The sequence below is a fragment of the Schistocerca nitens genome, chromosome 3 (assembly GCF_023898315.1).
Source record: "Schistocerca nitens isolate TAMUIC-IGC-003100 chromosome 3, iqSchNite1.1, whole genome shotgun sequence".
In the NCBI taxonomy this organism is placed as follows: Eukaryota; Metazoa; Arthropoda; class Insecta; order Orthoptera; family Acrididae; genus Schistocerca; species Schistocerca nitens.
In genome coordinates this window covers 848,242,839-848,255,432 of record NC_064616.1, presented here as the reverse complement: position 1 = coordinate 848,255,432, position 12,594 = coordinate 848,242,839, and the positions used below count along the sequence as shown (strand labels likewise).

The following is a 12,594-nucleotide window of genomic DNA, read 5'->3' as shown; positions in this document are numbered from 1 at the left end:
TACCACAGCCACCTTATTCACAAGATATCGCTCCATGCGACTTTTTTCTATTTCCAAAAGTCAAAACGGCGGTCAAGGGATACCATTTTCAAATAACACAAGATGTCCAAAAACCTGTGACGACGGTCTATCAGGATATTACAGAAGATGAGTTCCAGAAATGATACCATCAGTGGCAGAAGCGCTGGAAAAAGTGTCTGCAATCAGAAGGGAACTAATTTGAAGGTGACAACACAAAACTTGACTGAAACGGTAAGCAACATTTTTTTCACATCAGTCTCATTACTTTATTGCCCCACCTCGAATACCCTTTAGGCTTTCGGAAACCTGGCGAACCACCATTACGCCGTTCCTCATGATAGGCCAGATATATACGTTCCTTCGTAAATGAAATTTTCTCTCTGCAGCGGAGTGTGCGTTGATATGAAACTTCCTGGTTAATTAAAACTGTGTGCCGCACTGAGAAGATAGGAGAAGAGATACTGGCGGAAGTGAAGTTGTGAGGAGGTGTCGTGGGTTGTACTTGGGTAGCTCAGTCAATAGAGCACTTGGCCAAGGAAGGCAAAGGTTCCGGGTTCGAGTCTCGGTCTGGCACACAGTTTAATTTCACCTTCCTTCGTAATCCACAATATCCCGTATTCCACCTCATTATGCGACCATCAGTGGAACTGGAATTAGCGAAGTGCCCACGAGTGATTAAGCCATTTGAGATTCATATGAACGTTGACCCAGTGAAACTTGAATCACTTCAGTTTCGAAACAGCTCCAACTCTCGTTTACTCAGTTACAAGACAGACTGAATTTCAGATTAATTTTTTTAATATTGCTGAAATTTATTTTATTTTAAATCATCACCATTCAGTCCACACCGATGGATCCAATCTGTAGCCAACCTTGCCTGACCTATGATGGGCCACGATTCTGACCTGAGGCTGTACTTACCGAATGAAATCATCATCTATGAACCAGGGGTGTAGGCGACCTTGAGGCCACTGTAAGCAATGACGTGAATGCAGGCTACATCATTCGTCATATGCTCCGATTTCCCGAGCAATGTGCAAGCCATTTAAGATAGTACCCAGCAGAAAAATGAGTCTCGTCTACACAGGAGATTCTGTTTCACTTACGTCATGTATTAAAAGAGGTGATACCGTTAATAAGTGGTAGATGCGCATTGTGAAATGCCACTACTTGCAGTGACCCTGCTGCTGAGGCACAAGGCGATGTATCGATGACAGGCCACAGTGTAGGTTGGGTTGGGTTGTTTGGGGGAAGAGACCAAACTGCGAGGTATTCGGTCTCATCGGATTAGGGAAGGACGGGGAAGGAAGTCGGCCGTGCCCTTTCAAAGGAACCATCTCGGCATTTGCCTGGAGCGATTTAGGGAAAACCTAAATCAGGATGGCCGCACGTGGGATTGTACCGTCGTTGTCCTGAATGCGAGACCAGTGTGCTAACCACTGCACCACCTCGCTGGGTCCACAGCGTAGGTCCTTGTACAGATAGCGGCGAGGGTAAGTTATCCTTGCTCTTCTCCAGACTGTCACACGACTTCTTTCTCCAGAGAGAGGTGCTTGTGTTGTACAATTATCGATTCGCCATTTTTTAATAGAGTTCGCTCTGTAGATGAGTGGTCATAGGGTCTGACTGCCATGCTGAGGTACTGAAACGGATTTGGTGGGAGGACCGAGGTGCACTCAGCCACGTGATGCCAGTTTAGGAGGTTCCATAGTGAGAAGTAGCGGCTCTGAGACTCAAAATGTTGACAACGGCCGGGAGAGCGTTGCACTGACCCCACAGCCTAATGACATCATTATCAGAGAATGAGGCGGTAGTCCGTTGGTACTGATTTTTCATTCAAACCCTGAACGCGGAGCTAGTATAGTTTAGTACAAAGTGTTTCACATCGTTACAAGGGAGCAAAAACTGACATACAAGTAGTTCGGACTTCTGTTCAAGGTGATAAAGAGACGAATATGATACGGTAGAAGCTTTAAATAACTCTTTTGTGTGTAACCAAATTCACTTTACAGACTGTGAGGACATATTCGTTACACAAAACAAGAAAACAATGTGTAGTAAACATTGACTCTAAAATACGTACCTTGAGAGGAATGAGAACTTGTTCCTCTTCGAACTATGATACTCATCTCTTCTAGTGCAAGCACTTTGCTTACATATTTTGGGATTATGGACAAAAAAAATGACTAGTACACATGGGCTATGAACACTTGCTCACCTTCGCAACTGTGAAACACGTCTTCTATCCAGTAAGTGCTTTTCTTAAGGTATGCATTTTAGATCCCATATTTAGTTGATTTTCTTTTAAGGAGCCTGTCTTCTAAGTCTGTACGAAGTATTGTGCATTAAATGGATACAAAAATTCGGAAGATCACACGGGATGGTACTATTACACAAAGCCTGCCTTACCTTTTTAGTCTTACGAGGTTTGTCCAGAAAGTAAGTTCCGATTGGTCGCGAAATGGAAACCCCTGGGAAAATCCGGTAAAGCTTTGCACAGATGTGTTGGGCAGTATCTTTAGTATGCCCGTCGATCTTGTCGCGTCACTCTTTTCATTTGTGAGTGAACAGTGAGCACGTAAAGATGCGTTGGGAATAGCGTCTCCGCCATTTATGAGGGCCGGGTTAGAGATTTCCCCTGTGTCATGCAGCCCACATAACACAACTGTGTAGCAGTTCCTTCTTCATGCCAATGCTCGGCCGCACACTGCAGGGGCAATGAAGACGCTCCTGCAGCGTTTCCGGTGAGAAGTGTTTGATCACCCACAATACAGCCCATAATTGGCTCCCCCTGAGTCTCATCTATGCTCACAAGAACAGCCTGGCTACGAAGACAAATTTTTTCCATAGACAACGAGCTGCAGACCAGTGCAGATAACTGGCCGAAAGCACAGGCGGCTGCTTTCTATGACGAGGGTATTGGAAGGTTGGAACAACACTACAACAACACTCGAAGTTGGAGCGGCGACTATGTAGAGAAGTAGGTGGAAGGTGTACCTAACTGTTGCAAATAAAACGTTTCTTGTTTTCACTGTGGTTTCCATTTCGCCACCGATTGGAACTTACTCTCTGGACAACCCTCGTATGTTAGAGCATGAGTCTCTACCGCCCACTAGTGGGCGTTCCAGCCTTCACGGTGGGCGGTAGGCGATAGGGGTTTTAAAAGCATTTTCATTATGTTTTCATATAATTTTGACATATAGTTATTCATAAGTAATTATTATTTTGTGCTTTAACCTGTTATAGCTCTGCATTGCAAAATTCATGAAGTAAAGTTACTTCCCTAATCTATAAATCATCCATACTGTGGAATGAGTGGTCGGTTAGAATGTTTTACTACTAACAGGGATACGAAAGAGGGCGGTAGGTAAAAAAATGTTGACTACCCTCGTGTTGGAGTACTGGAATTTCAACAGTACATTTCACGACAAAGAGATAATTGCTGGTTTAGGTTTTGTGTGCGAGAGGGTGAATATAGGCCTATGTGTGAACAGTTTTGGGGATATTAACGTATATTTATGGTTTCAATTTTAGAGTTTTTAAGACTTTAACCACATGTATCTCGGAACGTTTTATCCGTGCTATTGATCACCTTAACTAGCAAAATCAGCATCACAGTAATCATTAATGCACTATGAGGAAGTCTAACTTAAAATTCTGTAAAAAGATTGTTTAGCTTTGAAAGAAATTATCATCATAATATTTAGCTGTGTCCAAAAGTATTGATTCATGAAAAATAAAAGAAATTATTTTCCATTAATATTTAGCTTTACAGCTGGAACGCCTTCTCCTGCACACATAATTACAACTGTTGCTCTCAAGTGAATATTTAACTGAGTAGTAATATCAGTTAATTTGATTTAAAATCACATATATACCCAGTGATTCATCCTTCACATTTGGCTCCCTAACATGGGGCTGCATAGCTTAACGAGTAGACACTTTCCAACTCATGCGAAATATATTTAAGAGAAACAACAGTATGTTTGAAATATCATCTTGCTTCACGTGGAAACAGGTAACATCTTCAAAACTAATTCTGATTTAAACAAAAAAAAAGAGGAAGAAGATACTGCGTTGGACATTAGTAGTGCCATATTGTTTAGAAAAAATTAGAGGAAGAACTATGCACTTATCCACCCGGAAACGGAATTATATTTCAATGGATCGCCCAGTTACGGCTTCTAAATCTCGGATCCTAGCGTAAAAAGAGTTCACTGTCCTATTAAACAGCTCGAGACAGATGGTAGCATTTACTCCCAATTGGATTGTGTCCGAAAGATCAAACGACCTCCTGAGCCGCCGAATTGGCTGCGTTTCGCCCAGTGGGCAGTTAAGTTAGTTATTGCTTCCGAAAATATAGGGCTTTTACGACCAATCGTGAAAAACAGTGATATACTTCCGAAACGCGGAACTGCGCGCTCACCCATTCGTGCCGTCGTTGCATTGTCCTGCCGTTGCCGGAAACAGTTACGAGCGTGTGAACTGTGATAGAGTGTAAAGTGCTTGGCAGTAACGAGGGGCACGCCATTATCTGACATTTGAATTACTACTTTGATCACTTTCCTGAAATAGATTTACTTTCTTGTAAATTTCACTGCACGTGCAGCAAAACGTCTATCTTGCAAGAAAGAATATCAGCTCATTCACAAGCTGTGAAGAGTTATGAAATAAGAGACAGCTATTCGCCACCGGTGTTAAATAAAACCAGTGCAAAGAGCGGTAGCGACTTTTCGCACAAATGTTTTGACGCGCGACTAATTTACGGAGTACCTCACAAAGATTAAACGGAGCACGCGACAGGGTAACGGCAGATATACATTCGCGATCAGAACATCATTCCAGAACCGCCGGTTGACAATGAGGCAATACATTCACAAACGTGATCAAAATGTTATTTGACGTCCGCCGGAAGACAATGGCGAACATTGTGTTCGGTGTTTTTCAGGACATTGTTCGCTGATGAACGATACAAATTGATGGAGAGTGCGGAAGAAAAATTTCAATGAAAACAGCGGAGCAGTACGATGCAAGGGGGAAAGAAGGCTGGATGTCTGTCCTGTTCCAATTGTAGAAGTTTCTGAAACACACATACCTGCTGACGTTAACGTGCAGCTGTTCATATATTCAGTATATCATAGTTGCCACAAATGGTAGTTCATCTGATTTCATTACTTACGATCATTTATTTCCTGATAATTATTACGAGTTACAAGAATAATCTTCATAATATGCGCCTGTGCGCCCCAAAACAATACGAACCAGGTATTATTACTTGGCAAAACATATGTGTGCGACAAATATAAAATTCGACGTGATTCTAAATACACAAGAGATCCGTTTTAAATAATCTTATTTGTCTACTTCTTGCTGTATGTAGCATGCAAGTGAATTGTACACAAGTAGCTGCTCCGAAATCAAGTATTCATATACTAAGCAAACAATTCAAGTGTGACCTAAATTACGGTGTTGACAAACAAAGAAGCGAATTAACTAGTGGCGCGTGGACAGCAGGCATGCTTAGTGCAAAAAAAAAATTGTCAAACAGTTTGGTGAATTAACGTACCAGAATATATATACATAATTTACGTTTCACGTCTGTTTGACAGTGGGCCATACGTATTACTCTAGTGACTCATGTGCATGCAAAGTAAAGCAAAATTTTCAGTTAACTAGACATTATTTACTGTTGAAATTTACACTGTTTAGTTTATATACTGCTCGACATTACACGAGGATCAGTTGCACACGTCACCTCAAAGACTACTAGCAAAGCGGACATTAGTGCTGAAGGTGAATATTTTGTCTTAAAATATTTGAAGAGGGCTTTAAAGGACACTGTGAGTCCAGTCTGAAAAGTGGGTCAGGACGGTTTCATTTTGTACCAGTAAGCAGACGGTGGCAGGCAGTGCGAAATACAAAGCGCGAACATGCATGACGCGCAGGCGGCCCCGGCGGAGCGAGGCACCACCTACCTGCCTGCTGCGTGCCGTGCGTCGTGGCGCACACTGCCGCCGTGCCGGCCCCTACCCCTTCCCCTACCTCTCACCCCTCCACCAGGGACCCTGCCGCCCCTCCGCCCGCGGGCTGCCCCACCTCTTATTCCCCTCCCCCTCCGAGGGCAACACTCAACGCCTCGACGCGCACTCGCAAACCCCGCCTTCCGAAATTTCGTCGCGTGTGTTTATAGCTGCTCGGGGCACGCCGTGTCTGTCATCGGCCTAGAGATGCGGCGAAACAGACGCTGCCGCTTACAAAATTCACCACCGGCGGGATTAAAACATCCGCTGCCGGGGGGCGAGCAGCTTATTGCTGGGATGCTACACATGTTTCCGTCACCTGAGGGACTCGACGTCCCACGTGGGATACGTGTTCGGTAACCCGAATGAATCCCTTCGGAGTTCAGGTGGTGCTTAATTCGAGCTGTTTTTTACAGTGGCGACATCGTGACGACTCTTGCAGCCACAAAAATACCGACAGGAATGGCGCGATACAGACGGACAGTTCTGTACTAGATGCAACAAAAAGATAATAAAAGAGGATTCTGTACCCTCTGGCGCCGGTAGCTGGTAACACTACAGTAGATAGACTAAATTCTTTTAAATCCTACGAAGTTTACAGAAGACCTAGCTATAGCACACCCAGAACAATGGGCATCCCACCGTCGGAGGTTCGAGTCCTCCCTCGGGCATGGGTGTGTGTGTCGTCCTTAGCGTACGTTAGTTTAAGTTACACTACTGGCCATTAAAATTGCTGCACCAAGAAGAAATGCAGATGATAAACGGGTATTCATTGGACAAATGTATTATACTACAACTGACATATGATTACATTTTCACGCAATTTGGGTGCATATATCCTGAGAAATCAGTACCCAGAACAACCACCTCTGGCCGTAATAACGGCCTTCATACGCCTGGGCATTGAGTCAAACAGAGACTGGATGGCGTGTACAGGTACAGCTGCCCATGCAGATTCAACACGATACCACAGTTCATCAAGAATAGTGACTGGCGTATTGTGATGAGCCAGTTGCTCGGCCACCATTGACCAGACGTTTTCAATTGCTGAGAGATCTGGAGAATGTGCTGGCCAGGGCAGCAGTCGAACATTTTCTGTATCCAGAAAGGCCCGTACAGGACCTGCAACATGCGGTCGTGCATTATCCTGCTGAAATGTTGGATTTCGTAGGGATCGAATGAAGGGTAGAGCCACGCGTCGTAACACATCTGAAATGTAACGTCCACTGTTCAAAGTGCCGTCAATGCGAACAAGATGTGACCGAGACGTGTAACCAATGGCACCTCATACCATCACGGCGGGTGATACACCAGTATGGCGATGACGAATACACGCTTCCAATGTGCATTCACCGCGATGTCGCCAAACACGGATGCGACCATCGTGATGCTGTAAACAGAACCTGGATTCATCCGAAAAAGTGACATTTTGCCATTCGTGACCCAGGTTCGTCGTTGAGTATACCATCGCAGGCGCTCCTGTCTGTGATGCAGCGTCAGGGGTAACCGCAGCCATGGTCTCCGAGCAGATAGTCCATGCTGCTGCAATCGTCGTCGAACTGTTCGTACAGATGGTTGTTGTCTTGAAAAGTCCCCATCTGTTGACTCAGGGATCGACTGCTAGTGATTCGAGGCCGTTCGGATCCAGCACGGCGTTCCGTATTACCCCCCTGAACCCACTGATTCCATATTCCGCTAACAGTCATTGGATCTCGACCAACGCGAGCAGCAATGTCGCGATACGATAAACCCCAGTCGCGATAGGCTACAATCTGACCTTTATCAAAGTCGGAAACGTGATGGAACGCATTTCTCCTCCTTACACGTGGCATCACAACAAAGTTTCACCAGGCAACGCCGGTCAACTGCTGTTTGTGTATGAGAAATTCGTTGGAAACTTTCCTCATGTCAGCACGTTGTAGGTGTCGCCACTGGCGCCAACGTTGTGTGAATGCTCTGAAAAGCTAATCATTTGCATATCACAGCATCTTATTCATGTCGGTTAAATTTCGCGTCTGTAGCACGTCATCTTCGTGGTGTAGCAATTTTAATGGCCAGTAGTGTAGATGAAGTAGTGTGTAAGCTTAGTGACCGATGACCTCAGTAGTTTGGTCCCATAGAACTTACCACAAATTCCCAAAAATACCCACATTGTGCAACTGCTTCTGCATCTGGATCTACAACTTCTGAAAAGCTTGTACGAGTGTTGTAGGGTAGGTTGCGCTGAAAGATAATTCTTAAGAAAATAATTTGATACGATGCAGCGTTTCCTAATTAATTAGCATTGAAGTTAGCCAATTAGGCCGTTGCGCGAGCAAATTCAAGAGGCCCGCCTGTGACGGTATCGCCAGATTCGTTCTTCGCGTGGTTTCCGAAAACTGAACAAGGAAGCTAATAAGAATTTGGACAGGGGACATCAGCAAGGACCGAGGTTGAGCAGTCTCGTGCGCTGTAATCTACGCTTTGAAAACAACAGACACTAATTGTATCTGACGGGCGCTCGAATTTTTCGCGCGCGACGACCTGATTGTCTACGATGCTAATTAACTCGGAAAAGGCGCAACTATTTCTCAGCACAACCTACCCTGCAACGTCCTTACAAGATTTGTACGCTGTTTCTGACCACCCTCAAAAGAGTAACCAGCCAGAGACGGTAAAATTCTAACTGCTGAAAGAATCGTAATGTCATTGCCACTGGAAGAAGTTGCAACCCTTAGAAGAGCGCAGAGGTGCCAGCCTCGCCGCTAGAGGGATGGGAAGGAGGTGAGGTGGTGAAGGGGGGACACACCCACGTGACGACAGAGCGAGCACGTACACGCTTCGACCGTCCACTGCACTCAGTCTTGCTGGAAACAGTGAGAGATAGACCTCAATAGAAGGGCGATGTGGTGAAGCGCGTTTCCTGACGGTGGGACGTGTCCCAGAATGGAAATTCATCGAAGAATGGAGCAAGTGTACGGAAAGCACTGCATGTCCGTTGCAAATCCGATGCTCAATCCGACTTCTGCGGCAGTGGTTGATACCATAACTCGACGGTCTCGACTAATGAGGACATCGACCTTCTGGGCGATGGCATCGGTAATACTGTGTGGCATCGGCCAACGACATTCGTTCTTCCTCCAGTCGCTTGTGCCACGCCTTGACGCTTGTTCAAAAAATGCAAATGGCTCCAAGCACTATGGGACTTAACATCTGAGGTCATCAGTCCCCTAGACGTAGAACTCCTTAAACCTAACTAACCTAAGGACATCACACACATTCATGCCCCAGGCAGGATTCGAACGTGCGACTGTAGCAGCTGCGTGGTTCCCGACTGAAGCGCCTACAACCGCTCGGCCACAGCGGCCGGCTTCTTGACCCTTGTAGCGGACACGCAGCCCTCTCCGTACCCGTGTCTCATTCTTCGATGCATTTCCGTTCCCGCACTCCTTCTGCAGCCACGAATCGCACTACACTCCTTTGTTCTTCATTTAAAGCCTCCATTTCACTGTTTTCAGTACGACTGAGAGCGGCGGACAGTCGACATGTGTACCTGTTCGCTCTATCGTCATATTGGTGTGCGCCCGTGTCCCTCTAGAGGTGACTTTGGGACCTCAGCATAGCTCAGCTTCTTCCAGAGACAACGGATTACGATCGTTTTAGTGGTTTCCATCTCACAGCTCGTTTGTTTTCGAATGTACTTTATACCATACACTAATCAGCGAGAAGATTATGATCATCGACCTACTATCGATATGAATCTGTCCAGGCTACAGCAGCGTTACCTGGCGAGGAATGACTGCTAGTCAGACACATTCACGGTGCATTTAGTACCAGTAAGCATGCTGTCCATGAGTAGAATGGACAAGACGCGTAATTTAACTGAGTTTGACCGTGGGCAGATTGCGATAGCCCGGAGCACGGCACGTGCATTTCAGAAACTACAAGGTATGTCGAGTGTTCGAGGAGTGCTGTGGTGAGTGTCTGCAACACGTGGTGAAACCAAGGTGAAATCACGCACAGGTCGTTGGGTTGGGCTGCCACCCTTCATTACAGAAGTTGGATGTCATAGCCTGCATAGACAGGTAAAACAGAACAGGCGGCGAACTGTGGCGGAACTAACATCAGACTTTAATGCTAGGCACAGTACAAGAGTCTCTAAACATCCTAACGATGGGCCTAAGCAGCAGACGACCCATGCATGTGCCAATGTTAGGGCACAAGACTGTTGACACTGCAGATTGACGCAGTGGCAGAGCGTTGAATGGTCTGAATGAATCCCGGTACCTTCTTCACCATGCCAATGGGAGGGCGCGAGTCCGTCGTCTTCCAGGGGAACAGCACCTTGACAGCTGTACTACTGGATGGAGAGAAGCTGGCGGCGGCTTCACTATGCTCAGGGAAACATTTAAGTAGGCATGCATGGGACCATTGGAGCTCGTACAAGACATCACGACGGCTAAGGAGTATCGTACACTGGTTGCAGACCACGTACACCCTTTCATGGCGATCATGATTCCCGACGACGGCAGTGGCATTTTTCAGCAATATAATGTTCCATGACACAAGTCCAGGAGTGTGATGGAATGGTTCGAGGCGCACAGTGGCGAGTTCCAGTTGATGTGCTGCCCTCCCCTCCCCCCCTCCCCACCAACTTGACAGATCTGTACTCGATCGAACACATCTGGGATGTGATTGAACGTGGCGTCAGATGCGTTAGTAGATACGTTGCCTACTCCTCCAGTGACCTACCAAGGCCTCACTGCTTCCATGCCACGACGTGCCGCCGCTGTTATCCGTGCCAAAACTGGACAAACCGGCTATTAGATAGATGGTCATAACGCTCTGGCTGATCAGTGTATATTAGGGCCTCTTTCCATTCCATTTATGCATCGAACGCAGGAATAATGATTGCTTAACTACTTCTGTGCGGTCCATATTGGTGTAACACGTGGGGGAGGGGGATTAATACCATTTTTCGAAACTTTCTGAGTGGGCTTTCATGTGATAGTTGGTGTCTATCTTCAGGCGTCTGCCATTTCAGCTCATACACCCTAAGCACTCCGTCTTCAGGCCACGAGTGGCCTACCGGGACCATCCGACCGCCGTGTCATCCTCATGGAGGGTGTAGGGGTCAGCACACTGCACTCCCGGTCGTTATGATAGTATTCTTCACCGAAGCCGCTACTATTCGGTCGAGTAGCTCCTCAATTGGCATCACGAGGCTGAGTGCACCCCTTAAAATGGCAACAGCGCATAGCAGCCTGAATGGTCATCCATCCAAGTGCCGACCACGCCCGACAGCGCTTAACTTCGGTGATCTCACGGGAACCGGTGTATCCACTGAGGCAAGGCCGTTGCCCTCATACACCTTAACATGTGTCAAATAACCTGTGACTATTCGTGCTGTCATTCTTTGTAAAATATCATTCTTTAGTCACATTTACAGTGGGTCTCACACACACTTGATCTGCCTCCGTACCTCAGGGGTAAACATGTCTGGCAGTTACGCGGAAGACAGGTGTTCTATTCCTGGTACTGCTACGGATTTTTCTTGGTTTGAAATCTGGTACGGAGTGCACTGAGCTCGTGAGAACATTTGAGCTACTCGAACGAGAAATGGAGATCATAAGGTCAAGAAAGCCAACAACGACCTGTCGAACGGTGTGCTAACCCCACGCCTCTCCATACCGTATCCGAAGACGACGCTAGCAGAGGATGACACGGTAGTCGGTAGGTCTCGATTGTCCCTTGCGAGACTGAATGTGAAGTTTAGTTTTTGCTTTTGCCACACCCTTGAGATCAATATTCCAGGATGCACTGGACGACTGCTTTGTAAGAAATCACCTTAGGAGACTTCTTGCATTATCGTGCCATCCTACCACCACCTGCTTTACCTATGACCGAGCTTAAGCCATCAATACATTTCACGACTCTATAAAATATTACTCCCACACATTTGTGTGAGATGACTGATTCCAACAGTGACTCATTGAAGTTGAAGTCATAGGATACTACCTTTTTGCTTCAACAAGGATTGATAATTACTTTGCTGCGTTGAATAAACACATTCGAACTAATTAACTTCAAAAATGGCTCTGAGCACTATGGGACTCAACTGCTGTGGTCATAAGTCCCCTAGAACTACTTAAACCTAACTAACCTAAGGACAGCACACAACACCCAGCCATCACGAGGCTGAGAAAATCCCTGACCCCACCGGGAATCGAACCCGGGAACCCGGGCGTGGGAAGCGAGAACGCTACCGCACGACCACGAGATGCGGGCGAACTAATTAACTTCCTATGGTCGAGGTTCACAGTGATGTAGAATATTTTGATGAACATCATATCGGCCGTTGACTGCAGAAATTATTTATTTCACGATTCCAATTCCAGTTTTAAAGTCTGACGTGTGCTGCAGCAAAATCTCTTGTAGTACCAGTTGAAAATGGACCAAACGAACAAATCGCAAAACAACAAGAAAAAAGAACTACACATGGCAAGGAACTGTCATACTAAAACACGCTATCTGAAGTTATCTGAACTAGGAGCGGAATTTCCGGCTCTGGTTC

At 46.1% G+C, this 12,594-nt stretch overlaps 1 protein-coding gene and 1 pseudogene across 1 annotated transcript in view; both read right to left on the bottom strand.

Moving 5' to 3' along the window:
* The window catches only part of LOC126248873 (uncharacterized), a 1,116,592-nt gene extending 1,110,575 nt beyond the window's left edge, over positions 1-6,017 (bottom strand). Inside the window, exon 1 of the mRNA XM_049950319.1 lies at positions 5,997-6,017. The gene's annotated coding sequence lies outside the window, so the exon portion shown is untranslated. The remainder of the gene's footprint in view (positions 1-5,996) is intronic.
* Positions 6,018-11,264: 5,247 nt separating this feature from the next.
* Positions 11,265-11,382, bottom strand: LOC126249881 (5S ribosomal RNA; annotated as a pseudogene).
* Between the last annotated feature and the right edge of the window lie 1,212 nt (positions 11,383-12,594).